Raw genomic sequence first — 27,059 nt, 5'->3', positions numbered from 1 at the left:
TGCATCACAATGGGCAGTATTATCTTTTATATTTTGTGAGTAAACTGATATTTTTATTACAGATGTTTTCGTGTATTAGAAGATCTACTTCTTTTTGAAAGTATCTGGGAGCATTAACCATTTAGAATTTGAATCTAGGTCAACTTTATCCTTATAATACAAAATTAAGGCTAGATAGTATTAACAACTTGCCCATTTTGTGATGGGGCCTTCACTTTAAAAACATACTTTGGTAGCTGTGGCATAGTGGGCCCTGAATAACAAGTTTCAGGTTCAGTCTGTTGGTGTGCTGTGTTTCTAGTACACATAGATGGCCGTCGATTTCACGAACTTGTAGCATGTATGCAGAAAGCCATTGTTAACTAGAGTATAATATGATGGCCTGCTATAAGGTTAACTCCAAGTCATATTCATTTGCTTTCACAAAAGAGCCAATTGTCAAATCTTGTAACCAAATACTTAGGGTATTGTGTTGCTTAACATTAGAGAAACATAATTTGTAGAAGTGGCATATTTTGAGCACAAAAAGATTCCTGTGTTTTGTGCAGCAGGTATGAAGCTTTTTTATACATGCCCATGAGAACTTTTTTTTTTTTTCCACGAAAAATTGGCTTTACTATTAGTTTCTTTAGTTTGCTTAAGTTGCGGCTAAGTGTGAGTGAGTGCATGTAACTGTACATGTGCATCTTCAAGTTTCAGCAACTTGATCCCCTTGACTGTGGACTCATTCTCCTATGAAATAAAAGCGCAATTTAATGGGTGCCCAATTCCACTGAGTGGGAACCTCCTAACCCCTCGGCTGTTCCAATTATGTGCTGAGCAGGGAATGTGAATCCCTTCAACTTTGTGGCAAAAAATTACCCCTAAACATAATCATTAAGGGACCTGAACAGGTCAGAGTTTGTGCTACCTAAGTGACAGCAGCTTCTCTGGAAAATTATGGCATTAAGTTTTGAATATTATTTACAAAGAGAGTTAAATAAAACTTCCATTTTCTAGGAAATGTTTAAAATTATAGTATGTCTACTAATATTATTTGATTAGTATCTGGACTATAAATTGGCTTTTAAAAAACACTAATAATTCTGCTTTTAAAAAAGTCCTCAGTGAAAGATAAATGTCCATTATAACTTAGTTCTTAATTTGTTCACATTTAAATTTTGCATAGTATGTGTTATGTCTTTTTGTCATCCAACTTTAACAGCATATAAGCAGACAGAAATTGGTTTTTATGCCACTTGCAAAAATTCTCCAATATTTGATTCACAGCTTATATTTGAAATTAAAGGCAAAAGGTAATTATTTTTTATCAAAGAGAATCACCATTATTATCTGATCACAAAACCTATGTCAGGCAAATACGTGTTGAGTAATTAATGATTCCTTTGTGTTATCACTTTATCATGAGGACTTTTACTCCCTAGGTAAATTATGAGCCTTTTCACTAATAGTAAAATGCAAAACCAAAACTTAAAAATTAGTTCCCTAAATGTGACCACTTTATTGGGGTAGATGAGTGTACTCCCACTTTCTGGAAATGTTCAGATACTATTTCAGGCCATAGGAATATTTTTTCTTCTTAAATGGTGTAAAACAATAGTTTTTCATAAATCAGCTGTTATATCAACTTTTTTCTAACACAGAAGCCCCCCCGTATACATTTCCATTTTTATTGAAACCCTAACGCCGGGAGAAATACATGGTTTTAAGTTTCACCCAGGATCTCAACCCATGGAAAAGTTTGCAGAAATAATAATCTAAACAAAGAGATCACACTACTTTATAAAGTGATCATGTTTATTATCTAAAAGTTTAATTTTACTTCAAACTCAATTTTAAGAGTGGGTTTTTATTTCTATTTTTCCATTTTTTAAAAGAGTTCTTAGTATCGATATCACTTGTGAACTAAAACCATTTTGTCATTCTATGTAGCTGTGGTTTTCACATGCAAAAGAAGACTATACAATTATAATATCGAAAAGCTAGTTTTACTTGTCAGGGCTGGCATCCAAAAACTATTTCAGTTACTCTCAACTAAAACTTTGTTTGAAGTTAGATTTTTTTGTTGTTGTTGTAATGGGATTTTGATGTTGTTGTTGTTAACACTAGTATGACGGAATATGGATTCAAAACTAACAATGGCCTGTGGGGCTTCATGTGTTAGTTTCAGACTCAAATATCACTGAGTTGCATCTAAGGATATTAGAAGGAAGTGTGGCAACTCATTAATGCTTAAAGTCAATTTTGAGTGAAGAAAGTAAAGCTAATGTGAGTAATTTTTGGCCGGATTATGTTCTCTTGATAGAGTTGCTGTACAAATTCCAAAGGTGAAAAACACTCAGAAACTGTAACATTTATTTAAATTGAATACTGGAACCACTGAGGTGGAAATGGTGACAAGACCCGAGAATATACACAGAAATTCCTAATGCACATATTACTTCTTTGCATGTATGGATGGCAGGGGCATGGTGGGGGGTAATTTTGAATGTGAGAGTGACCAGCTTGACCTTAAAGTACAGTTTCCACCTGTGATGTATAAACTGAAGTGTGAGACTTGGAAGAATATGCAGATGAATGTGATTTAGTCTCAGCTTAAAAGTAAGTCACATTGAATAAGATGGACACACCTTCTGCGTCCTCCTACACAAGTGCACTGTATATTAATATAAGGAGCACAGAAACATCAAATTCTGGCCCAAGGACAACAATTGTTTTCCTTGAGAACCTCACACACACCCTAAACACTTGTTTCTCAGCATCCACATTTAGAATACACGGTTTATAAATGAAGCCAGGAAATGAATAAGAAACCTGTAAATTGCTAAATAATTTAAAATACAATTGATTGTTTTAATCTTCTACCAATTACTTTCTAAGATGATCGTGTGTGTGTGTGTGTGTGTGTCTGTCTGTGTGTGTGTCTGTCTCTGTGTGTGTATCAATAACAGCAACAAAATATTTTCCACCTAAAGACTAAAGGCTTCTGAACGCTGTAATGGACAAATTTATCTCATAAGTTGTTTAAGGTTGCATTCATCCTTAAATATCAGATCATGGCTATTGAGGCTATAAATGTAAGAGGCAAAAGCAGTCATTATTTCAAGAAACTGAAGAAAATGAAGCATTTCTTCCCTTCAAGCTGGTAAATAGAAAAGTTCAAAATTTGTTTATCGTGCTCCTTGATGGATAAGAAATTGATAGGAGGTGTAACTTTCTGTACGGCTTTTAGAGTGTAAGCATTCTCAGGCCATGGCAGACGCGTAGTTCCTATTACTTTGAAAAGTCATTCATTCTCATGCCTAGTGAAAGGGCGAGTTTCAGATAGAATTAAGCACTGTTTCCTGACCGGGGGAGGACAGCGGTGTGTGCAATGAAGTGCATCATTCAAAAGGAAGCCCAGCTAATGAATGCTCTCCCTGTTGTTTTCATGGAGGTGTCAGAATGAGCCTTTTCTGATTCTGCATCACTGAATCCTTATGGAAATGCAAATAGTTTATCCAAGGACAGTGACTTTTCTTTTTGCTTTATCATTTAAGGGACTTACTTCTTCAACTTTGCAGCACACCACTGGAATCCAGAGAAGGGTCATTAGAACTGGATGAGAGGTTTTTATTACTTTAGAATCTTATATCTCTGTCTGAGAGACAGAGACAGACACAGATAAGTCGCAGAGAGATATTCACAGATATACAAACTCAAGGAGACGCACAGGGATAGTCACACAAAGAAAAAGAGAGAGACTCACAAGGAAAAATATAATGAAAGTTAGAGACAGACAAAGATAAGAAAAAGAAAAAGGGAACAGAAAGAGAAACAGATTATACAGTTAGAAAAGAACAGAAAGAGAAGTAGAGACAGGTTCAGAGAGAGAGAAAGGTAGAAGGTAGAAAGACAGGCAGGGAAAACACAGGGTCAAGAAAGACAGAAATAGATTGGCAAAAAGCAAATAAACAAAATGAAACAAAAAGTATAGAGATAGGGAAAGAGATATAGAGATAGAAAGTCTGAGAGATAGAGACAGAAAGGGAGACAGAGTCAGGCATACATACAGATGATAGGAAGGTAGATAAATATATAGATACATAGATATCTAGATGATTGATAGATGATAGGTAGGTAGGTAGGTACATAAATAGATAAATATATAGATAATGTAGAAAGTCAGAGGAGAGAGCCTGTAATCCAAGCATGGAGAATGAAATCGAATGTTCACATGTAATACAGAGGTTTTGAGGTGGGTCTTCTAGTTTTAATAACTGTTACTATAGAGAATTGCTGGTAAAGAAAAGAATACAGAACCAGATGGAATTGAGCTTTAATTCCATTCCACTCCCTTACCAGCAAGGAGCAAGTTGTTTTTCTAAGCCTTGGTTTCTGTCTGTAAAGAGTGATAAAAGGATGTAATTTACATATATAAAGCACCCAAGCACAGGACCTGAACCCAAGGTATGTCTCAGTAACTGGAGATTGATACTTACTATCATCATCATCATCCTTGACATAAACATTATTTAGGTAGAATTCTCAAAAGCAAAAGCACTAGCTTCAGATAAGGCAGCAGAGGTCAATTCAAATCCTTGTCTCTTCAACCCTTATTCTGCATAAAATATAGGAAGTCATTTAATATTGATAAACTATATTTACATCACCTGTAAAACTCAGGTATTATTTTCTGTCTCATAGTATTGCTCTGTTAATTAAATGAAAAAGGCATATTTCATTTGAGGCTTTGCACAACATATTTAGCAATTCCACTAACTAGCTCAGTGTCCAGAATTTAGTAAGTACTCGATAAATATTTAATGAAAGAATACATATTTGCTCTGAATATTAGTTTCCAAAGAGTATGGGAAAGCTGAAATGATGTTTTAGTGTTTTAATATGAAACATTGCAGTGAAACAATCAATTTCCTCTTGTCCGCTTTGCTGAGAATGGTGGTATTGATTTGCAGAATTGCAAGAAAAGATGTCTCCCTGCTGTCCATGCTACTTTCTTAAAGCCAACTGAAATGATATTTTTGAGAATAGACATTTATCTTGTTCTGGTGGTGATTTGGTCATTTTTTTGAAATTACTTAATATAAGGACTAGTTGTGGAAGAGAGAGGTGGTAGGAATTTTGAAAAAGTAAGTGGATGTTTATAGTACGATGAGTAAAGATTGACTAGGGGCCGGGCGCGGTGGCTCAAGCCTGTAATCCCAGCACTTTGGGAGGCCGAGGCGGGTGGATCACGAGGTCAAGAGATCGAGACCATCCTGGTCAACATGGTGAAACCCCGTCTCTACTAATACAAAAAATTAGCTGGGCACAGTGGCGCGTGCCTGTAATCCCAGCTACTCAGGAGGCTGAGGCAGGAGAATTGCCTGAACCCAGGAAGCGGAGATTGCGGTGAGCCGAGATCGCGCCATTGCACTCCAGCCTGGGTAACAAGAGCGAAACTCCGTCTCAAAAAAAAAAAAAAAAAAAAAAAAAAAAGATTCACTAGGGCCAAGGAAAAGTGGACAATTAAGTTGACAAAAAAAAGCATAAAACTAAGAAGCATGGAGAATGTTAAATGAGACACATATACTTTTTTTTCTGAATTTCAAGAATAGGTGGGAGAAAATATCATTGAAAATAATGTGTATGGTTTGTAAGTGAAAATGTTCAATATGAAAGCACTAAGGCTATCCCTAGCTATAAGGCAGATTATGAGAAAATAAAGCAATTTGAGAGAAAGTACTCAAATTCTGATTTTCAATTTTATGTTATGTTAAAAATTTGAACTTCAACAATTTTTGAATTTTAAAATTCAGAACCCTTTTCACTGAACATGTTATTACTAATGCTTGACTATATTTTTTTAAAAAGCAATTTAGGAATGGATGCAAGAGTTTGGTTTGAATGTTTATTTTCCTACTTTCTTTGATGTGTTGTTGAATTTATCTTATAAATGATTGGAGGAAAAAAAATTAGTTTCCTCTGTGTGCCAGGAGCTATGAATTGTGCTTTTAAACATGCCATCCATTTAACCGCTACTAGATAGGTGATATAGAACAGATTTCATCTCTCTGATTAATTTTACTTCCAAATATGTCTGCATGAATCCCTTCATTTAAGAGGTGTTGAAAGTCTGTTAACCTTACATTCCATCTGAAACAGTGAGCATGAAATAAAATACTTCATTTTGAAACATTAGCTATAGTTGCATTTGTGTGGTAATATTTTTCAAAAAATGACAGCAAAAATTTCAGGCATCTTAACAAGGTTTATTAAAAATTTTCCACTCAAGAAACTTTTTTGAATAGCATACATTATATGAATTATACGCTGAGTTTTGAATAGCATACATTATATGAATTCTTATTTTGTACTTGTATATCAGGGTTAAGGATAGAATAATATTCAACCAAGCTTCAGATAATAAGGTTTCATTTTAACAAATAAAGTTTTCTCAAATAACTTTTTAGAGATGGTAACTTGAATGGAAGATATTGTATAATTGAGAAAATGCCAAAGCAAAGAGCATTGCTGTGTGTTTATGGAATACAATGTACGCTTAGTAAATAGTGGCCATTTTGATATAGATTATATTTTTGACATATATATTTGATAAATATATATTTTGATATAAGACACAGACTTATACTGCCTCATTGCCTCTGGGTGGATGTATAAAATCTAAATAAATATATCAAAATATATACTTGATATATATTTATTTATTTGATATATATTATATATATATATATATATATATTTGCCATATATGTCAAAGCAGTTTCTTAGAATTCGTGATGACTTTAATTGAAGAAATGGCTGTGCATTGTTTTCAAAAAAGAACGTTAAATTTTGAATATAATGAAAAAAAATAAAGAACACATTCCTAACCCATTAGTCAAGTTTCCATACCAAACTTTGTTAAACTCTTTTTGGGGGTGTTTCTTATTTTATTTATTCATATTTTTCTTTTTTTAAAAATTTTACTTTAAGTTCTGGGGCACACGTGCAGAATGTGCAGGTTTGTCATGTAGGTATACATGTGCCATGGTGGTTTTCTGTACCCATCACCCCATCATCTACATTAGATATTTCTCCTAATGCTATTTCTCCCCAGTCCCCCAACCCCTGACAGACCCTCGTGTGTCATATTCCCCTCCCTGTATCCATGTGTTCTCATTGTTTAACTCCCACTTATGAGTGAGAACATGTGGTGCTTGGTTTTCTGTTCTTGCGTTATATTTCTAAATAATATGCCTTTGATGTTATCTTTTGATTTATTGATTCCAGGTATTGTTTACTTCCTATATACTACTTAACATTTGGTTACCTTATACCATCAGCACAATTTTTATCGTATCCCCAGTTCCAAGCACAGTAATACATCACAAATTCTGACTGCTTTACTACAATATGCAAAAATAGTTGATGATTTTATTTTCCAATTTTTTGTTTTTCTATGGTTAATTTATGGCTTTTAAGCTTACTTTGCTGAACACGTATCTTTAATTTTTTGAGACATTCCACAGATCATGATAGTTAATAAATTATTCTAAGTCTTCAGAAATGTTGTCCACTAAATTCCATGGTTTTTCAGAATGAGTCCTCCTTTCTGTGGTTTTAAGACACAGACTTACACTGCCTCATTGCCTCTGGGAGGATGTATAAAATCAACTTCCCTCTTGTATCCCAGAGCCACCAGAGATATTAGAAATAGAGGGTTGAATTGCAATGCTGTTTTGCTGCAGAATGGGAGTGGAGGCTCAGCTACTCGATATCCCTGACACCAAGGGTGGGGATAAAGTGCAATGCTAACTAGCTTAGACTTGCAGCACAGTTTTCAGTCTCATTGATGCCCAGGTGGGGATGAAGGCTCAGTTCAACTGAGCCCACTGACATTGGGTGGTGGTGGTGTCATGGAGTAGTGAAGTGAAGCCTACAATTGACAATCTCAGCCTCATACTGCCTCTTTAATTAAGTCTGCTTGGTACTGGGTTGGAATAGAGGCTCACCTAGCTCACCTGGTGGTCCAGGTGGATGATTCTCCTAACAGCATGATATGGGTTGGGAGTGGGGGACTCAGAGTACATCCTCCTTCTTTTTGGTGGTGAATGAGATACAATATTCCACTGTGCTAGTGCTCAACCTGGCTATATTACTGTATTTGTCAGGGTTCTCTAGAGATACAGAATTAATAGGAAATTAGATAGATAATAAATAGGTTACCTATTTGTCTGTCTATCTGTAGCTAGATAGACAAGAAATTGTCCTAAGCAATCACAGAGAATGAGAAGTCCCTAGATCTGCAGTCAGCAAGCTGGAGATCCAAGAAAATTGATGGTATTGATCCAGTCCAAGTTCAAGTCTGATGGTTAAAGACTCATGTTCCAGCGCAAAGACAGGTAGGGAGAGTAACTTTTGTTCTGTTTGGGCCTTCAGTGGTTTAGATAAAGCCCATCCACACTTGGGTAGTCAACCTGCTTTTCTCAATTTACCAATTCAAATGTTAATATAATTCAGAATCACCTTTACAGACACACCCAGAATGTTTACCCAGGTATTTGGGCACCTTATCGCCCAGTCAAGTTGACACATAAAACCCATTCATCACAACTCCCTAAGTGGATGAATTTAGTGGCAGCTACCTGCCTTCTCAGAAGCAAGGTTGTTATTTGTGAAAAATCAGCGTCCTACTTGACCTTGCAGAAGCCAAGTAAGGTAGACATGGTGCAGTTTTTCCCTTAGTGTTTGACTGGAGTAGCAAGTATTGCCCAAAACTTTGTTTGTTTTTAGGTCGCCCTTTTTCTAGACCTATGGCTACAGTAAAGATATTTTTCTTAGAGTTTTTTGGTCCTGCATCTCTTTGACACTCCCTGTTGGAGCCCTGCCACAGATATATGGGCCAGAATAAGGAGTCCCAGACAGCTTACTCTGCCATGTCGTTGCTTCAGCCTTTAGGTCTCTAGCCAGTCCATCTCCTTCTTTCTATTTCTCCTTCTATGCTTATTGTGTCGTGTACAGGGTTTTGTACTGTAGCAAGAGGGGCTTCTTAATGAAATCACAAGTCTTCCTAATGCACATTGTAAAAGTGTTACTCTACCTACTCTGTGGAAATAGTCAACAGGTAGATGAGAGCAACAAGGAATTAAGGGGCCAAAGCAATAATTTAGACACACAAAAAATGGTAGCTCAGCCTAAGGTATTAGCAGTGCAGTGGTCAGAAGTGATTTTGATTCTAAATCCATTTTCAAAGATAGAATCAACATAACGTATTGATGGCTTAAATGTGAGATATGAAGTAAAGAGAGATTGAATGACTTCAAGATTTTTAGAATTGTGACTAAGATGGGAAGACTAACATGAGTTTGGAAAGGCAAATTATGATTCGATTTTTAAACATATTATGTTTGAGATCAGTATAATACCTACAAATTAGATAACTCTGAAGGTTTAGAGCTTAAAAGAGAAGTTGGGCTGGATATAAATTTTAAGAAAAGAAGAGGTCTGTGGACCTTAAAACTTAAGAAAAGAAGAGGTAAAGATTTCTAGGGGACCTTGATTCTATAAAGTATTAGATTCACAGGTTTGAATTCAAATTCAAGCTTAGTGCCACGTTGAGTGAATTATTGATGCAATTTTACTCTCTCTACTACAGTCTTGCTTCTACCTTTACTATTTTTCTGAGATGCCCCATATCAGTTGTCACCAATGACTTGCTAAATTCAGTGGAAGATTTGACCTATCTTCATTACTTGATATCGCTGACTATTACATCATATTTCTTTTCTTTAAGAAAAGAAGAGCTCTGGGCCCTTGAAAACTTATAAGGATCAATTGTATTAAATACTATCGATGATTCCAGAAAGACAGGAACTGATAAATAATTATTGGTTTCAAAATGGAGGTCATTAGTAAACATGAAAAACAGTTCAGATGCTGTATCAAAATTGAAAGATGATTGGTCTAGGAGTACTTTGGTTGTAGTTATTGTTATTATTTTTATTTGTGGGTCTTAATATTTTCTCTCAAGAGCTCATTCTTATTCTCTAAGTCATTTACCTTTTAAAAATTATATTTTCTCATCTTTGTGACGATATTTACCATAATCATGTTTATCTTAAAGCAGTTTTATTTGGCTGCCACTCTCTTATTTCCTCTCTCCATTCCCAGATTTTATTTTTTATTCTGGTTTACTTTTCATTTTTTGGATTTCAGATTTTATTCAAAGAAACTGATTAATCCTGCTTCTTCATTCACATTAAATAATTTATTAGTTGAGTATGTAGGCCATGGAAACACATATATCTTCACATGTAATTGCTTAATGTTTATTATTTTTCATGTAACTCTCTGAGGGTGGATTTTATGTCAACAGGATCCTGGGGCCAGGAGAATGATTTGTGACACGTGGCTTCCAAGCCCACCTGGAGGGTTTGTTAACCTAGACAACTTTCTGGGGAAAAAAAATAAGCAGCCTGCAAAGAAGGTCTCATGAGTTAAGATTGGATGGGACATGGCACATGTGATTTCTTCTAACTTGCCTTTGTCTAGAAGTCAGTCACATGGCCAATTTTGACTGTTGGGAAGTTGAGACATGTGGTTTTGCTATGTTCCTAAAAGATGAGGGAAATACATACACATTATACGTAAATATATATGTGTGTGTATTTTTAATCGATAGTTGTCTGTGTCACTAGTGGCTGGGCACTGAAATGCTCTTTGGAAATCTTCAGAGCAGAGCTTGTCAGCAGATGGACATTCCTGTATTCAAGCAAAGAGTTGGCCTTAAGTTCTTTGACTTAAAGTCTGGTGGCTCTGTGACAATTTCTCCAGAAAATAATCTTTTAGCTATGGGCAAGGAGAAGGCTTAGGGGAAAATTGCTCAAAGTGTGGGGAAGGATCCCTCTAATTTACCTATTCCTTTATTTGATACTTTAACTGATACCACCAATCTTTGTTGATTTTCATGCTACCCTTATTTGTTAAACTTGTCATATGTTCTCTAGAGTCAATTTGCTAGTATATGTTATCCAAACTCGCCCAATTTTGCCGTTTGCAATGTGATTTTCTATATTCTGCTTTAAATAATTATGATCTTCCATCTACTTTCAAACATTAAGAAACTTGCTGAATCATACCTTTTCTCTTATCACTTTTCTATCCTTGTGGTTTAACAGGTTTAGAAAAATTTTAATTGAGCTATGTGGAAGAAAACAAAAGAGTACTTTTGGTCAATCTAAAATCTTAAACTCACACATGTGCACTTCAAAATTAAGAAAAGGTGATTTGTGGGATGATTGATTTATAAATAGTTGCTTTGAAACATGGAATTGAAATATCAAAATGCTTATTAAATATCTTAATATCAAGATATCATACATATGTTAAGTTTTATTGTAAAAGAGTGATTATGATTGTGCTATAGAAATTGTTGGTTTTGAACCTAAGTATATGTCAGTTACTTGTCACAGAATTATATTTGCAGCTATTAAGTCAGTGAAGCCTCTGTCTTTTGCTTGAAGCGCACACACACACACACACACACGGCCAGACTTACTATCACACACTCATCTCCACTGCAGTGCAACTTAATATTGAACATAGATGTTGAGGACATAGCAGGAAAAGAATAAGCTGTTACACAACTCATCAGGAAATTCTCTCTCCTGCAGCTTCTCAGCAAGTCATAGGGTGAAAATTTAACAAGGGACAAAATAGAAACGAGATTTTTGGATAACTTACAGCATTCACACAGAGTATGTCTTTGGGGATTTTTCTTTTTGTTTTTGCTTTGGTTTTGGTCATATCAAAGACATTCTTATAAATGTTACAATATATCTTGGTTGTCAAATGAATTTTAAATATGAATGTTTTGAAAGCCATTCACTACGTTAGATGTGCTTATGTTTTCTCATTGAGAAAATCAGCTACAATTTCTGAGACATTCAATGTTGCCTCTTATCCTGTGTAGTTAGTAGTATTCTTCTGGGGAATATAAATATCATCTTTGAAAGTTTCACATAGGAAATGACCAAGTTTCTAAGGGACCTTGATTCTATAAAGAACTAGATTCATAAGTTTGAATTCAACTTCAAGCTCAGTGACCCGTTGAGTGAATTATTAATGCAGTTCTACTCTCTACTGCGATCTTGCTTCCACCTTTACCATTTTTCTGAGATGCCCTATACCAGTTGTCATCAATGAGTTGCTAAATTCAGTGGAAGATTTGACCTATCTGCATGATTTGATATTGCCGACTATTACCTCATTTTAAATATTTTCCTCTCTGTTCTTTTTCGTAGCACAGCTTTCACCTTTTGTTTATTATTATTTGTATTTTAAATCTTATTACTGAAGACAAATTTTAGGTTTACTTTCAAACTGTTTTATTCTGTGTATATCTCATGTGTTAATGTTCTCAGATATACATTTTTTATTTTTTCTACTGCAGTCTTCTGGATTCCTTCTGATTTATTTTATCTACTCTTAAATTCTTTTTTTTTTTTTTTTTTTTTTTTTTTTTTTTTTTTTTTGAGACGGAGTTTCGCTCTTGATACCCAGGCTGGAGCGCAATGGCGCGATCTCGGCTCACCGCTATCTCCGCCTCCTGGGTTCAGGCAATTCTCCTGCCTCAGCCTCCTGAGTAGCTGGGATTACAGGCACGCGCCACCATGCCCAGCTAATTTTTTGTATTAGTAGAGACGGGGTTTCACCATGTTGACCAGGATGGTCTCGATCTCTTGACCTCGTGATCCACCCGCCTCGGCCTCCCAAAGTGCTGGGATTACAGGCTTGAGACTCTTAAATTCTTAACTAATTTCGGTCCACAGATGGCAGCTAAAATTGTATCTCTGACATCTCCAAATTTTATTCCATAGCTCAGACCTGCATAACCAACTGTCTCTTGGATATCCCATGGTTATTTCAAATTCATAAAGTGTGAAACTAAGCTTATGATCTCTCCCCCATCCCTGCTTCCTAACCTCTAAATTTTCTTCCTTATAATCTTATTTCATTGGCTAAAAACAACGAATATCAAATTACAAGCTTTAAACCTGCATATCAGCCTTGCTTTTTCCCCTCTTCGTTTCTGCTTATATTTCAAATGCTACATTTTTTCCTGTTAATTCTATCCCCTTAACAGCTTTAGAGTCCAACCTTCCTCTCAGGTTTTCCTTAAAGTTCTCATTATTTTTCAACTGATGCTCAACCTTCCTGTTTTTGTTTCTCCCCTGCCTGTGCCTCTCTTCCCCTTTCTGACTCTGTTTCCTTGACAGTGCTGCCAGTTTTATGATGTCATTGCCTTGCTAAGATATTCCAACTTTTCTCATGCTGTTTATTCATGCTCTCTCATATACTCTCTTTCTGCCTAAATAAGTTTATTCAAAAGAGAAGATAAGTGATTTATTCTCATTGAAAACCTAGTGATATGTAACTGGCTTGCTACAAGCATAGCTGAACTTAAGGCTCAAACATGTGTTTGGGATGTATCTCTTCATTGCCTTTGTTAGTTAAATCTGTCTCAAAATACATGTGTTGGCTATCAGCAACTTTGAGCGCTGAGGTTCATGCCCTGATGATTAAACTAAATATCTCTGATTTACCTGAATTGTTATACTCCCTATGAAGGGAAGGTGAAAAGTCCATACTGGCTCATCCTGTGATATGCTGCACTCTTGATTCCTGGAGAAGAGTCACTTTTAGATAATGTAGAGGTAGTGTGACTTGTCTTGAAGATGACAATACTTAAGAGTAACTGCAGTGATAAACATTGCAATAGCCTTTTACATTGAATCAGATGATTTAGAATTTTGACACTAATGTTGATTATCACATAATGATATGTAAAACCTTAGATATATTTTCTAAAAAGTCAAATTCAAAGGTTGAAAAATACATGCTTTTAAATAAGGATTGTACCATTCATTATATGTTTATTTATGTAACAGTCACAAAAGCATATATTTAGATGATTTTTGTAAAAATTGATTTTTTTTTCTTTTTATCTTTTTGTAGACTATTTTGGAAACTTTTTAATTGTAGGCCTATGTTTATAACCTACTTTTAGCATATATTTGTCAACCATTCTTTAGGACTTTTTCCACATTTTTATAGATAATTAATGAAATAATTAACTGCATGATGCAACTTAAAAGCAAGATCAAGTTTTTTAGAATCAAAATTGGCATTCTATCTAATGATGGTATCTTCAAAGTTACATAATTTAAAGTCATAAATTTTGCAGGATAATCTTCTAGGCTAGAGAAGCAAAACCTAGAAAAAACAAATCTAGTGATATTATATAGAAATATATGTATCTTTACATAGTTAACTTTTGAGGACATTAACAAAGAAAATTGCAATGTGTACAAGTTATAAAAGAATAATTGTAATGATAAGATAATATGAAGACCTACCATACCCTATTTGATTTTATTCTCACTGTTTTAAAATAATATAAATTTTTATGTTAGTATCAGAAACAGGTTGATAGGAAGAAAATCTAAAGTCATATATTAAAAGCTAAATGATAAGAAACTACGGTTTGTCATTTCATTATATTGACATAAATTCAAAGATCTAAAAAATTGTATTCCATAGAGTATACCCTTCATTTGAAATTCTACTTTAATAAAAATGTATCTTTCTTATCACTATATTCCCAACAGTACTGACCTGTATGGTGCCAACAAATGTTTATTAAATGAATAAATCAGATTTGTTTCTCAAGACAGCTGTTTCTTGTGAATAATCTGTACTTTATGTCTTTGATTTCTATAAAGAGAGTGTTATCATGGACACTTGAAAAATAACTTACCTGAATTCTCAGAAAATATTGTTGGGACTGTTGTGTCTATGTTTTTATCTGTTATTTTGGAAAAGTCTTGCATATGAAAGATCCTCTTCTAGAAGCTCTAACTGGTGGAATAGAATGAAATAATAGAATCATGTGCCTATTCATGCTGATTATATATGACATATATGATTCATTCAAAAGCTACCTTAGAGACTTTAACTGTGGACTCCTCAGATGATGTTATCCTCTTAAAATAATTCCTAGCATTAATCTACAGATGAGAGCATGACAGCTATGCCCTCATCATGCTGCCAGTTCTGTGTCATACATTTTAAAAGCACAGAATTATAACTGATGGTGATGATGGGATTTTCATTTCCAGTAATCACATCAATCGGTACAATTTCTTATATTACTATACCTGGAGAAGTATAAGTGCATATTATATCATCAGTGTGGACACTCAATACATTTGTTGAATGAAAAAATGTGGAATTCAAAATAAACAGTTCACTTTATAGCTCTAGGAACTCAAGAAATTATTTCTTATAAAGGAAATATTTAACAATATATCTTCTTACTACATAGATTTCAGTATTATTTCTTTTTACTTAAGTTAAAGTTTTATGTAACATAATTTTTGTACTTATGGTCAATATTTCTTAACATTGGAAACATATCCTTTTTATTTTAAGGAGTCCAATACACACACACATATATATAACTCTCTCTCTTTCTTTATATACACACACACACACACACACACACACACACAAGGTGTATATATATACACACACACAAGATTATATATATGTATATAAATTATATATATATATATGAAGGTCTATATAAATTAGTAGGAAAGTCTGGGATATTTACTGTCTTAATGTTTATAAGAATACTGAGTATATAACAAACACCTATGATATCTATTTTGTAATGACTTTTTAAAAAATGCTGTCTTTATTAAAAATACTTATAGTGATGTTTAAAAATGTATACAGTTTGTTTCTGAGCCTGTCATATTCTAATTGTTTAAGTCCAAACTCCTGAAAACATAGGCTACCACTTTGAATAAGAAAAATATTGTCTATTTCTCATTATTAAACTCATAAACCTACAGCAAACTCACTCAACCCAAAATTACATTTAGCAGATGAAAATTACCAAAGGGAAAATTAGATTTGTATTTATGATCTACTAATGATTTATTTTTGGGTATAATAAAAATAAATATGAATAACACATCTCTAGGTCAATAGAGACTATTATATTTATTGTAGTCAATTTTCATTTTATAAAACCTATTGGTATTTTTATTATATTAGCATTATCATATGAATATATTGAAAATAAATATAAACAAAGCTTACCATATGTAAACTTCTAATTGGTTTCATTTATACAGAATGGTGAATAAAATAATTCCTACAAACATTGCAAGTAATGGTTTCAGTTATAATTACTGTCACTTTTTATATATCTTATCCTTATATTATTATCTTCTTATTTATGCATGTTAATACACTCAATGTTGGTGAAAAATTGTATTCTATAGTCGCTTCCTTAGTTGTTTAATTTTTGGAGACCCTGACTTCACATTGTAATCAGTTATTTTAAGAAATTTGGGCACTGAAGTGGGATACATAATCAGATATTTTAAAAATCAGTGTATGACTCATCTATCAGTGATCTATGCTATGTAACAGATGACCTCAAAATTTCAGTGGCATAAAATCATAAGCACTTTTTGCATAAATATCGGGAATAGTCAACTTGACATCTTTGTTGAGTTGACTGTGGTGACTCTGATGAGGAGTCTGTTGGCTGTCTGCTGGCTGATCTGTGCTGGCCTAAGGTGAGAATACTGAGGCTGCCTGGCTGTACTTCACACATCTCTTATTCTCTAGGCTATCATGGCACTTTATCATGTTGATGAAAAAGTCAGGGCAAGCACAAACACTTGGGTACTTTTCAATCTTCTCTATTTGTTAAAGGAAGTCATTGGTCACAATCAGAATAGGAGGATACTGCGGTTCCATGGCCCAAAGAGAGGGAACAGAGAAAGGTAAAGAATAGGGGTCATTTTGGCCAGTTGCTTGATAATAAAAATACAAGTGAAATGTATCTCCAGCTACCTCAAAATATTAATAGAATATGCAAATTTTTCAGGGACTTATACATTATTTTCAGTAGTGGAGCAAACAAGCAGGGAAATCATTGGTGGTTCAATCCCAGGAGTCAGGTGGATGGCATGCCTGGGAAATCTCCTCATGAATAGAAGAAATCCAATAACTGCCTAGAAATGGAGTTCGGGATCTTGTCCTGAAGGAAAGCTGATATACTCTATATGATCTCTAGATAGCTGTCTAAGAAGTTGGGACAAAGTGACATTCTAGTGGCCAGCAGGAATAAGAGAACATAGAGAAGTGAATGTGGTTTTTAGATTGCTAGTGCCATGAGATCTAATTTCTGCAAGGAAAATTGAAGAAAAACAAAATGCCTCATCAGTCTTGACTCTGACACCAGATTTTCGAATTGAATGAGAGTTTGCTTTTTAAACCCTGGGAAACGGGGCTACTGTTTTGTTGTTTGTTGTTGTTGCTATTTTTTTTGTAGGTGATGATTTAAGTGTAAAATAATGATGAATCACATAGGACCATTTTTAGAAAAGAAAAAAAATGAGGGTGGTGGGGAGTCAGGGTAGACGCTAGATTTACAGATAGAGAATATGAGATGCCTTCAGAATTTTCTCCCTGTGGCTTTTCCAGTTCAGCTATTCCTTGGTCCCTAATCATAGAAGTAAAATGTCAGATATCTTCACTCTAGATGGAGATGAAGATACAAATGAGGATTTAGAGTCAAGCATAGGATGGCTTTTATAAAATGTCTGTCTCTGAGGAGACAGATAAAGGTAAATTTTACCTCTGATGGCAGAACTTAAGATTTCTCCAGAGAACTACATGCTTCCCCCACCACCCTTGTCTCGGCCTAAGTTTATAAAGAACTTAAATGGAAGGTCTTGAAATTTGAACAGCCATTTACATTCATGTTGCTACCCAAGGTTATTGCACAGCGGAATTTTGAGATACTACATCAAAGGTTGAAGAATGCTGGAAAATCAGCACTCCCTCAGGAACATTCATTCATATCAAAAGGTAATACAGGACACTCATCAAAGATGAGCAAGGAATAACTCTATGGGTTGTTTCTTAAATAGTCTTTCAAGAATTGTATACATAACACTTATTAGGTATTACCCTACTTGGAAGCTAATTAGAGAGCTAAAATATGAAGCTTAAGAAAGGAGGGGGGATTGTGCAAGAAAAATGAAATACATTTTATTCAAGTATCAATTTTGAGGTATGCAGCTAGGTAGAACAATAAGGAAAAAAAAGTTGAGTTAGGCTCCTATGAATCAGAAAGAAAATACGAAGTTTTTTTTTTTTTTACCACTAAAAGTTTGAGAACAAGAAGTTATTTTCCAATAAGAGTAAAACAGAATGGCATTTTTATAAAATGGAACTGAGTTTATGCTGCCTTTCTTTTTTGTGTTTGGCCTGCTCTGTATCTTCTTCTGACCTGATATTTGGGTCACATTGGGTAGATGAACTTTGTGTTCTGTTCTGACATGGAGGCACACTTCCTATCTTGGTCAGGGATGTCTTGGGGCTTAGAGAAGGACCGATGACTCACATGATGGAAATGAAGCCATTAGTGGTTATAGAATGGGATGAGAGCTGGGTGAAGTCAGAGGCAGAAAAAATAAAGTATATCACATAAGAATTAATTCATTCACCTAGATTCAGCTTCAAATTATTCAAGACCAAAACCAGCATGTATAAAGATGTAAACAAAACAAAAAGCAATAACATATTATATGATGATACAGTTATACAAATATATATTGTATGTTTTCCAGTATTTATTTTCCCATTCTGATAATAGCACCCCAATTTTCTTTGGATTACATTTTTCCCCATTGCTAACTCCACTTTTGCATGATTTCATGATGGTAGATATCATCTATTTGCTTTTAGACATAGGACTTCCTTAAGCATTTATTTTCAGGCCAGTACAGTGGCGATGAACTGATTCTCTTAGTTTTTGCCTATATAGGAAAGACTTTATTTCTTCTAAATAGCTAAAAAGTAGCTTTGCTGGACACAATATATTAGACTATTTTTTTTTCTTTCAGCACTTTGAATCTATTATTCTATTATTCCTGGCTTGTTATATTTTTACTGAGAAATCTGCTCTTAGTCTGTTAAAAATTTCCTTAGATGTTACCAGACACTTTTGCTGTTTTCTTAAATTCTTTTAAGATCTTTTAATTTATTTTTATTTCTTAAAATTTCAATAGCTTTAGGGGTACATATGGTCTTGGTTATATGGATAAATTGTATAGTGGTGATATGGTTAGGTTTTGTGTCCTCAACCAAATCTCATGCTGAATTGTAACCCCCATAATCCCTATAACTCCCGTGTGTCAAGGAAGAGACTAGGTGGAGCTAAGTGAATTATGGGGTTAGTTTACTGCATGTTGTTCTTGTGATAGTGAGTGAGTTCTCACAGGACCTGATGGTGTAATAAGGGTTTCTTCCCTCTTCACTCAACACTTCTCCTTCCAGCTGCCCTGTGAAGAAGGTGCCTTGCTTCCCCTTTGCCTTCCGCCATGATTGTAAGTTTCCTGAGGCCTTCCTAGCCAGCCTGAACTATGAGTCAATTAAACCTCTTTTCTCTATAAATTACCCAGTCTTAGGCAGTTCTTTATGGCATTATGAAAACAGATTAATACAAGCGGTAAAGTGTGAGATTTTAGAGCACTCATCACTAAAATGAGAGTAGTGAGCATCGTACCCAATGTGTGTGTGTGTGTGTGTGTGTGTGTGTGTGTGTGTGTGTGTGTCTTTCCCCCTCTCATTCCCCTTTTACCCTCCCTTCTTTGGATACTCTAGTATCCATAATTCTCTCTCTTTGACTTTTGATCATTTTACTATAAGTATCTGTACGAAAACCTTTTGAGTTAAATCTATTAGGGGATCTTTAATCTTTCTGACTCTGGAAGTCCATATGTCTGAAGACTTGGGAAATTTCCAGCTCTTCCTTTATTAAACAGGTTTTCTATGACTTTTTCTGTTTCTTCTTTATAGAAACTTCATAATGCAAATATTTATTGCTTAATGATGTTCCATATGTCTCACAGCTTTCTTTATATATTTAATTTTTTTTTAATCCTTTTTGTCATTCTTTTTTTATTTATTTCTCCTTGTCTGATGGAGTTATTTCAAAAGTTGTCTTCATGTCAAAAATTCCTTCTTCTCCTTCATCTTCTTTATGGTTAAAACCCACAGTAGTATATATAATTTCAGTCATTAAATTTTTCAGTTCCAGAGATTCTGTATGATTTTTTCTCGTGATATCTATCTTTTTGTTAAATTTCTCTTTTGGATCAGATTATTTTTCTTATTTTTTAAATTTTTTTTTCTGTGTTTTCTTGTATCTCACTGTTTATTAATCATTATGTAATTTTTTCCCAAGCATTCCACAGATTTCCTTTCAGGGGTGTGTTCTCTTACTGGAAAATTATTTTGTTCCTTTGAATGTGCCATGTTTCCTTGCTGTTGCCTGTTTTTGTGTCCCTCCATTGATATCTGTGCAACTGGTGGAATAGTTTCTTCTTCCAATTTTATGGAGTAGCTTTCATAGGAAAATATTTTTTTTTTCTTTCTGTAGATGTGTCCTAGAGTATTGGTTTGGTAGACTGCTTTGGCTTGGGTTCTGGTGGTCACAGTAGTGTAGTCTCCATATAATTTATCTGACTTTAATTAACATCAGTGTTATATGTGAGTGTCTTGGTAGCATAGACTACAGTTGTTTGTAGAGGCTGTGGTGAGGCCTTGCTGAGGAGAAAGATGCTAAGATGGCCAGTTCTTCTGTGTGTGTGGCAGTACCACCACTGGATGTAATGGGGGACTCCAGTGGTAGCAGGCTTGGTGGGCTAGTTCTTAGGTCCCTGGGGTCGTGTGTAGTCTTGCACCAGCTCTGCTGCTGAAGGAGATGGGGTTCTCTTTTGAATTATCTCAGCACCAAAGATATTAGCAAAAAAATCAGCCTGAAGGGAGAGACCAATGGAGAGATAACAGATATTCTTGCTACTAAAGTTAATGGATTCTTCTGTAATCGATTAGAAATAGAATAGATTTGGTAGGTTGGTACTTTTACATTTTATATTATTTGACATACAGTTGGAGCAATACTCTTTTCTAGATGACAGGAAGGCAATTGTGTTCATCTAAGTTTATATTTCTGAGCATTTCATATAACTTTGCTTATTAAATATTGTATTTTGCTTTTTTAAAAGTCCCTTATCTCTGAGACTTACAATCTATTTTAATTAATTGCCAATGAGTTTTTCTTGCACTGTGACAAATCTAAATTACTGGAAAAAGCATAGTATGTCTTTGTAAGGTTTTGTTTTTCTAAACATAAATACAAAGTACCAGATGTTAGGTAATTGAAAGAAGGAACCTTGTGTTTGAAATGTTTCTTCCTATTGGTAATATTCTTTCAAAGCACCATTTTATTTCCAGAAGAAAGAATGTGTTTAGAAGAAGCAAACTGTAAAGAAGTTTAGTGAGCTGTGATATTCATATCCAATGAAAAGAAAAAAGTTAGGCTTAGAAAACTAATATCTTGTAGTTCAAATATTTTTAAAATAATAATTTTTATTCAAAATATTTTCCTATAGGCTCAGTTATTTGTGTTATATTTATTGGAAAACTATGTTAGTGTTATTACTTGATCTTAGCCAAAAGGCCGAGAAGCAATAATAAGTAGCTTTTCATTAGTGGGAGGGTAAAGTATCAATTTTATAATCACATTTCAGAAGAAAATAAACTTACAGTAAATGTAAATGTAAATTGATGATAATTATACCATTATCTCTCAGGCATTAATATATAAAAACAGTCAGTATATTCAAAGATATGGTAAGCATCTTCCTATATTTGACAACTTCTACATAGACCTATTAATTTTTTTGAGTACTATGGATGTCATATGAAGTATATTTGAGTTTTCTCATTTGGACTATGTCCCAAATGTTTAACGGTGTGAACTATTAATGACATTTATTTAAAAAGTGGCATAGGTAGAGTTGATAGAGAAAGTAGGATCCAAGTTGACTTTTCCATGTTGCAGCTCCCATTACCCCTTACCATAGGCAGCACATGTCATTTTCTCTCACATTACTGTATTTGAGAATTTATAGCAATGCTGGTTTTCTTTTCTTTTTCTTTTGTCTTTTTGTTATACTTTAAGTTCTGGGGTACATATACAGAATGTGCGGATTTGTTACACAGATATACATGTGCCATGATGGTTAGCTGCATCCATCACCTGTCATCTAAATTAGGTATTTCTCCTAATAGTATCCCTCCCCATCCCTGCTCCCCCTGTTATTCTCCATTAACCATCAGCACCTATAGGCCCCAGTGTGAGATGTTCCCTCCCTGTTTCCATGTGTTCTTATTGTTCAACACCCATTTATGAGTGAGAACATGCGGTGTTTGATTTTCTGTTGTGTCAGTTTGCTTAAATGATGGTTTCCAGTGTCCCTGCAAAGGACATAAACTCATCCTTTTTATGGCTGCATAGTATTCCAGGGTGTATATATGCCATATTTTCTTTATCTAATCTATCATTGATGAGCATTTGGGTTGGATCCAAGTCTTTGCTATTGTAAACAGTGCCATAATAAACATATGCATGCATTTGTCTTTATAATAGAATGATTTATAATCCTTTGGGTATATATCCAGTAATGGGATTTATAATTATAATCTCATATATATAATTATAATTATATATAATTTATAATTTATAATCCTTTGGGTATATATCCAGTAAATGGAATTTCTATTTCTAGATCATTGAAGAATTGCCACACTGTCTTCCACAATGCTTGAGGTAATTTCCACTCCCACCAAAAGTGTAAAAGTTTTTCTATTTTGCCACATCCTCTACAGCATCTGTTGTCTTCAGATTTTTTAATGATCGTCATTCTAACTGGCATGAGATGGTATTTCAATATGGTTTTGATCTGTATTTCTCTAATGACCAGTGATGATGAGCTTTTTTTCATATGTTTGTGGGCTGCCTAAATGTCTTCTTTTGAGAAGTGTTTGTTCATATCCTTGGCCCACTTTTGAATGTGTTTTTTTTTCCTTGTAAATTTGTTTAAGTTCTTTGTAGATTCTAGATATTAGCCCTTTGTCAAATGGGTAGATTGCAAATTTTTTTCCCCATTCTGTTGTTGCAGATTCACTCTAATGATAGTTTCTTTTGCTCTGCAGAAGCTCTTTAGTTTAATTAGATCCCATTTGTTGATTTTGGCTTTTGTTGACATTGCTTTTGGTGTTTTCGTCATGAAGTCCTTGCCCATGCCTATGTTTTGAATGATATTGCCAATGTTTTCTTCTAGATAATTTATATTCTAGAATTTTCTTTTTCTTTTTACAATTGCTTTATCACCCAATTTGTCAGGTTTGTCAAAGATCAGATGGTTGTAGATGTATGGTGTTGTTTCTGAGGGCTCTTTTCTGTTTCATTGGTCTACATCTCTGTTTTGGTACCAGTACTGTGCTGTTTTGATTACTGTAACTTTGTAGTATAATTAAGTCAGGTAGCATGATGCCTCCAGCTTTGGTTTTTGTTTGTTTGTTTGTTTGTTTTTGTTTTTGCTTAGAATTATCTTGGCTATGCAGGCTCTCTTTTGATTCCATATGAAGTTTAAGGTGGTTTATTTTCAATTCTCTGAAGAAAGTCAGTGGTAGCTTGATGGGGATAATATCGAATCTATAAATTACTTTGGGCAGTATGGCCATTTTCACAATATTGATTCTTCCTAACCATGAGCACGGAATGTTTTTTCATCTGTTTGTGTCCTCTCTTATTTCCTTGAGCAGTGGTTTGTAGTTCTCCTTGAAGAGGTCCTTCACATCCCTTGTTAGTTATATTCCTAGGTATTTTATTCTCTTTGTAGCAATTGTGAATGGGAGTTCACTCATGACTTGGCTCTCTGTTATTGATGTATAGGAATGCTTGTGATTTTTACACATTGATTTTGTATCCTGAGACTTTGCTGAAGCTGCTTATCAGCTAAAGGAAGTTTTGGGCTGAGACGATGGGGTCTTCTAAATGTACAATCATGTTATCTGCAAATAGAGACAATTTGACTTTCTCTTTTCCTAATTGAATATCCTTTATTTCTTTCTCTTGCCTGATTGCCCTATCCAGAACTTCCAATACTATGTTAAATAGGAATGGTGAAAGAGGGCATCCTTGTCTTATGCCTGTTTTCAAAGGGAATATTTCCAGTTTTTACCCACTCAGTATGATAATGGCTGTGGATTTGTCATATATAGCTCTTGTTATTTTGAGATATGTTCCGTCAATACCTAGTTTATTGAGAGGTTTTAGCATAAAGGGCTATTGAATGTTGTAGAAGGCCTTCTCTGCCTCTATTGAGATGATCATGTGGTTTTTGTCTTTGGTTCTGTTATGTGATGAATTACATTTATAGATTTGCGTATGTTGAATCAGCCTCCATCCCAGGGATTAAGCTGACTTGATTGTGATGGATAGGCTTTGTGATGTGCTGTTGGATTCAGTTTGCTAGTATTTTATTGAGGCTATTCACATCAATATTTATTATGGATATTGGCCTAAATGTTCTTTTTTTAGTTGTGTCTCTGCCAGGTTTTGGTATCAGGATGATGTTGGTCTCATAAAATGAGTTAGGCAGGATTCCCTTTTTTGTATTGTTTGGAATGGTTTTAGGAGCAATGCTGAGTTTCCAAGGAGCCTAATATTTTTTAAGTTTCTGATTTAGTTTTCACCTTTGTTGCCAATCAGGCATCTATATCATTCAATGCTACTCTGAGTAAGGAAGCTCCCAAATATCTCCAAAGTAATTTGTTCTCATTTGTTAAAAGATAATTTATATTCTAGAATTTTCTTTTTCATTTTACAATTGCTTTATCACCCAATGAGTGTAAAAAATGTCTCATTTTTATTCACACCTTAGACACTGGTGTGTTGAGCCCTGCTCCTTGGCTAAAAACTTGATAGTGTTTTCCTAAGCTTTCCTTTCCAAAATGTTTCCAAAAATATCTCATTATTATGAGGAATATCTCATTTTTGTCAGATTATGTTGATTATGAAACAAAAATTCATAGATTTTAGTGAAAAGTATAAAGAATAGTACATTAAAAAATTCCATCCTCAAGGGAGATATTTCTGGTTTCACATCTCCTCTTGAGAACAAACAGTTCTTCTGATTCCCACGCCTTACAGATTTTGCAGTAAACAGTTGACCCACAGCTAGCTAATGCTGAGATCTCACCATATCTCAAAGATTTTTGTATTTACATTAGAGCTCAGACTGATAACCCGTCATTGCATACAAGCTATCAAACTGATCGACTCACATTTCTCTCTCCCTTAAATACATCCTCTTTGTGAAAAGGGCTTTCTTGCTGGCTTGCTCAGAAGTGATAAAGTATTCCCTAGAACTTATGTGTTGCATCTCACAGGAAGTGCTGTCTTACTTATCATACATGAATGACAGCAAGAATTCTTTGAGAACTGCTCTGGGGAACATGTTGTAAGTCTATATAGAATTCAAGCAAAACACAGCAAAGAGCTAAACAATGTAGAATTTACCACTGCTGTTTAGGAGAATAAGTGCAAATATTTCTCATATGCTTGGTATGTGCTATAAATTACAATTCTGTAGTTGCATGAACATAAACGAATACTGGTTAATTTAATCATAAAAGGATCTTCTCTGGAGGATATTAGCCCACACAAATATTGTGAAGGTTTGAGAATGAGACTACTTTATAGAAATGCTGCAGTAAAGCCTTAGGGGTCTATGTAGACAGCACAAATCAACAATGTTGATAGAGCACCACCAATTGAATGAATGGAGTCCATTTGTTCTTCTCATTCTTATGTCATTGGACTCACAGTTCAAATTATTGGGAATGACAGTAGCATTCACTTACACTCTGGTTAATTCTCTGCTGTGGTAACTGTTTGGTTAGAGAAGGCAGACCTCTTGATTTACATACCAGTCAGAGCATCACATGGTAGGAAAGAGTCAGGGTGCTGTATTCAACAGAAAGGGGAAGAAATGCAATGTGTGTGTGTGTGTGTGTAATAAAAGTGCCTATGGCTGAATCCTAGTCCTCATTACTACCAATTCTGACAGAATTGAGGTTATAAATAATTTGGCTATATCCTCAATGCAGGATTCTGCTCACCAACCTAGGTTCCTTATTTAATTGTAGTGGATTTTGACTCATTAATATGGTTACCCTTTCTTATAATCTGGCCTTAGAAATGTTCAATGAGGCTTATTTTGTTTTCATAGTCCTGCAACTTAAAAGAGTATTAGATTCTCTATCTCTAAGCTGTCTCCTGGATTAAAGGTTGTAAATATGTGAGTAAAAGGAGCAATCCCTTCCCACACCAGCAGTGTAAGTTCTTTAAAACCAATAGATAGGCTGGAACAGGAAAAGCACTACCAACATGCCCTTTTTGTGTAGTTCTTTTTTGTTTTTTTTTTGTTGTTGTTTCTTTTTGAGACAGAGTCTTGCTCTATTGCCAGGCTGGAGTGCATTGGCGCAATCTCGGCTCACTGCAACCTCCGCCTCCAGGATTCAAGCGATTCTTCCACCTTAGCCTCCCTAGTAGCTGGGACCACAGGCACGTGCCACCATGCCCAGCTATTTTTTGTGTTTTTAGTAGAGATGGGATTTCACCGTGTTGGCCAGGATGGTCTCGATCCCTTGACCTCGTGATCCGCCCGCCTCAGCCTCCCAAAGTGCTGGGATTATGTGTAGTTCTTTTCTTTGATGTGCCAACTTAATGTGAAATATAATTAGAGTTCTTGATCCTCTTTATAAATAGCAACAAATGTAACTATATAGTTGATCTGCAATTATCAGGGGCTCTTAAATTTATTTCAGTAGTTAATGTGAGATTCAATATGACCAGTCAAGAGTAGAGAAATATTTAAAGAGAAATTCTTTTGTAACTTTATTTAGTAAATCCTGAAATAATTAATATACCTGAAAATATCTCGATTTTAAGGGCAATTCAGTGTCACTTCAAAATGATTTACCCCTGTGTATTATTCCAAAATTACAATAAAAATACCAACCAGAAACAAAAGTGTAAATGAAATGAAACCCGGCTTTATAAAATTTTT

General features: G+C 34.6%; 1 protein-coding gene across 1 annotated transcript in view; it reads left to right on the top strand.

Moving 5' to 3' along the window:
- Positions 1 to 27,059, top strand: part of PCDH15 (protocadherin related 15) — a 965,496-nt gene that overhangs the window by 1,060 nt on the left and 937,377 nt on the right. The gene's annotated exons all lie outside the window — the stretch shown is intronic.

The sequence above is a fragment of the Aotus nancymaae genome, unplaced genomic scaffold (assembly GCF_030222135.1).
Source record: "Aotus nancymaae isolate 86718 unplaced genomic scaffold, 86718_ANA_hifiasm-v0.15.2.pri h1tg000010l, whole genome shotgun sequence".
Taxonomy (NCBI): Eukaryota; Metazoa; Chordata; class Mammalia; order Primates; family Aotidae; genus Aotus; species Aotus nancymaae.
Note: the sequence above shows the minus strand (reverse complement) of the source record. Positions and strands in the feature narration are given on the sequence as shown.